Raw genomic sequence first — 4557 nt, forward strand, 5'->3', positions numbered from 1 at the left:
GAATTTTAATAGGCTTTTTTTCTAAATAAATGCAAAGCATAATTTATAGCCGTTTACATTATTTACACTTCAACATAGAAGATACAACCAAACTGTATTTCAAATGTGTATTCTTCGTTGATTTTAATCCTATAAACATTAATAGATCTCTCTGCTTATTAATGGTTAATAACAAAATGCAGAGGAAGTAATTTTTAAACTTCTATATTGAAATTCACTCAATTCTTCAAGATGGCTATGTTAACATTTTGTGCAATGTTAAGTCCTAATTTTCATTTCAGAAATAATTTTATATCCTCCTGTACAAAATATTAGCTCTATTACACCACACCCAAGAATGGACTTTTCCTTGATTTAACCTAGCAATATTGTTTACTACAGAGTTTATTTAAGTCAATGCTTGGTGATTATATGTCTATGTCTATCTATGAATATCTTGCTAACAGCTGAGACATGTTAATAGATACTAACAGCCGAATGGTAGCATCAGGCTCAGTTGGCAACTTTTCAATTGAATTAGTAGGTCTAGGATATAGCCCTATATTTTGTATTGAATCTACATTTTAAGTAAATTTCTCTGGTGCACTTTTAAATATTCTGACTCAGTGGCTCTTTGGTAGACTTGAGCAACTGAATTTCTAAAAATATCTCAAATAATACCAGTGTCATGGGCCCTCCAACCACCCTTTGTGGCAAGAATGTCGGGAACCATGGTTACCTTCCATTTATTGTATAACTTTGTCCTACAGTTAACATTACCACTTTTTTCTCATGTTTTTTATAAATAAATACTTAGCCCTCTACTTTTTGATAGAACTCAACATTCCCTATGTAGTCAAACACACCAAATAATAGTGGTATGTTTTTTGTTTTTTTTCTTGTTTAGGAATTGTTCACCCACCCTCCTGCTCTGATTTAGAAAGGTTGATTTCTACTTCAGACTAAGCTGCAGTCCTAGGTCACCCTTACCGAATATGAAGGATTAGGTTTGTGAGAGCTAACAATTTGTGGGATCCAGTGTGAAATGAATATATGGGAGACCTTCTTTTTAGGGAGGAGCCTTTTTTAATGGACTTTCTTTTAGAGCAGTTTTAGGTTCAAAATCAAATTGAGCAAAAGATACAGAGATTTCCCATATTCCTTCTGCCCTCCAAACACATAGCCTACCCTATTATCAACATCCCCTACCAGAGTGGTACTTTTGTTACAACTGATGAACCTTCAGTGACACATTATCACCCAGAGTTCATAGTTTACATTAGGGTTCACTTTTAGTATTGTACATTCTATTGATTTTAAAAAATGTATAATATCATGTTCCCATCATTAGTGTATCATAAAAAGTCATTTCACTGCCCTAAAAATGCTCTGTGCACCACCAATTTGCCCCTCCCCCACACTGCAACCACTGATCATTTTATTGCCTCCACAGTTTTGTCTTTTCCACAATGATATATAGTTGGAAACTTACAAAAGCTCACAGATAAAATTATTAAGAATTTCAAGACAGCATCAACAGTGTTAAACCAAGCAATGGGGCCTCTCTGTGGTTTTGAACTGGTTGTACACACCGAACACTGGCCCTGACTAGCAAACTGGGCATTGGTTTTAACTATCATGTCAGATCACTCGGTGCCTGAACCCCCCTGTCTTTCTCCTTCTTAAACAGATTTTTTTAAGCATCAATGATGAGAGAGAATCATTGGTCGGCTGTCTCCCGCATGCCCCACAATGGGGATCTAGCCTGCAACTCAGGCATATGCCCTGACCTGGAATCAAACCGTGACCTCCTGGTTCATAGTTCAATACTCAACCACTGAGCCACACTGGCCAGGCTTAAAAAGCTTCTTTATAGAGAATTCTTCTATTACCATACAATCACAAAAATAAAATTAGTTTGCAATCTATGTAAGGGAAAGTGGCTTTGGATAATACAATTCAGTATGCAAATTTTCATCTATTTCCTCTCTTTTTGTTATGACATTCACCTGCATCTCTATCTTTGGTGCTCTTGGGTATAATGCCTGTTTTGTTTACTTTCTCAAAATATGATCTCCCTATATTCTCCATACATTAAAAAGAAAAAATGAAAGAGAAAAAGAAAGTAAACATCTGATTATAAGGCCTGGAGGGGAAAAAATTATCCTTACATAAACTATCATAAAACACATATATTTTCAATGTGCTCCATACACTTGGCTTCAGGAGAAATGCTGCCAAAATTTCTGATTCTTTAGGATTTCTCTCTTTACAACTCGTAGTACTCATTGGTATCCACCACCAAACAAATATGTTAAAACTATGTCAGGCATGAATTAATGAATGGCTTTCATCTTCTGGTATGTTGCTGACTTCTCTTATCTGCTTATAACCTTTCCCTCATGCTTTTTAAAAGTGTTTACTCTTTTACTAAATGTAATATTATTGTTCTTTTACAAGTGTAAGTCTTGTCTCTTTTTATTTTAATTTTTCTGATATGTTTTCTAAATATTTTCTGGAAGTAATAAAACAAAGATATAGATAATACTGAAAGACCGAGTGATGTTGAGATTAATGTTCAAACATTGCGGATGTTCACTGATGCTTTCTCCCTACGGAAATGTGTTGGTAGATTTCTTTTCTCAAATTAGAAGTAAAGCAGATAAAAACTCAAAAAATTAATATTAGTATCTATAACATAAAAGGAAACTTCAGTGGCACTCTGACTTTAATACTGTTTCTTACACTAACACTATGATGTCATTTAAGTTTGCATGGTTTTCCTTAAAATTTCTTTTAGTGGATCACTTTGTTTTATGTAATTGTCTGATAAAGATTTAATCATTAGGATATATAGCATTTTAATTTAAAAATATATTTCATAATAAATAAATTGAAAATTCTTCTAAGTATATAAACATATTGTCACTAACATATAGTTTATGTATGATTAAAATTCAATGGATTTGTAATAATTATAATAGAATTTAAAAGTAAATAAAGCAAAGTCAACACCATTATCCTTTTAACTGAGCACTATTCTTTTTCTCATTTAAATTATTAAGGTTATATAAATATTATTTTTTATTTTTATTATAATGTTCAAACACCATTAAGTATATTTAAGGGAATCATTTGAAATAATCATTTTAACTACTTCCTTATATTGATAACATAAGATCACAAGGGAAATATTCAAGAACTGTTTTAATTGTTTTTACTCACTAACTGTTTTCTGGTATGGCATAAATTAACATATAAGGGATTTCATGGTTTTGGGGGGGGGGTTTGTTTAATTTTGTTAATCCTCCCCTGATGATATTTTTTCCATTGATTTTTAGAGAGAGTGGAAAGGAGGGGGAGAGATACAGAGAGAGAAACATCGATGTGAGAGAGACACATTTATGTTTTTCCTCCCTCAAACGCCCATACCAGTGACAGGGATCAAGCCTGCAACCGAAGTATGTGCTCCTGACCAGGAATTGAACTTGAGACACTTCAATCCGTGGGCCAACATTCTATCCACTAAGCCTAACTGGCTTGGGCTTCATGTTTGTTTTTGCAATGACTTTTATTAACTAAAATAACAAGAGAAATTTAAAAATGCATGCTAATTTTCTATATATAATAAGACTTCTACATATTTATCCAAATTGAATTCCTGATACATGAAAATTAATATATTTCACTCTTATGGCAGTAGCCATAAGTACACTAATTCTATTTGCTATAGGCTCATTCAATAGGTCTTGCTCTCTATATATTTTTTTCATTTCTGACAAAATCACATCTTTGATAGTTGTGACATGTTGAACAGACAGATTTAAATGACACATAAAAAGTTAAATTTTGATATTAATCATAGGATAATATTTTGAAAAAAAATTTGGTCATAGACACACAGAAGTTTTCTATACTAAATTTTAGTCTGTTTAGAAACCAGGTCAAATATATTGTAGTGATATGTGGTACAGCTCATAGCAGAAAGCATGCAATTTAACTTTGAAATATGCTCACAAAAAATTTCTAGTAGTCACTGCACATATTTCCAATCCAGAAACGGAAAATATATAAACAAAATAAAATAGTAAACCAAAACCTGGAGCCAATGACACTGTAAAATTTAACAAGTCCTTAAACGTAGGGCAAAGATTAACAGCAATTAGCTTCCCCCATTGCTTTTATTTTGGGCTCTGAGGTAAATTTCTGATAATTTTATTATATATATATTTAATCATGTATAGATACATACAGTGATAATTATTTCAATGAGATATGTTCATTAATGCATACATAGTTTATTATTCTTTATAAGACTTGCCATTAAATATTGTAATGATTCATTTCCCTTAAATAGTGTTTAAGCATATAATTGCTAATGTTTACCTGTTTACTAAAATTCAGGTTTTTCAATTCCTTGAAACATACCCAATTCATATGTTTCTTCCAAACTCATCACTATCGGTGAAATTCTGATTTTGGAACTTTCATGATTTTTTTTTATTTGTATTTTTTTGTTTTGTTTTGTTTTTATTCCTCACCTGAGGACATATTTTTCTAAAATTTTAGAGAGTGAGG

Source organism: Myotis brandtii, unplaced genomic scaffold, assembly GCF_000412655.1.
Source record: "Myotis brandtii unplaced genomic scaffold, ASM41265v1 scaffold466, whole genome shotgun sequence".
NCBI classification, from domain to species: domain Eukaryota; kingdom Metazoa; phylum Chordata; class Mammalia; order Chiroptera; family Vespertilionidae; genus Myotis; species Myotis brandtii.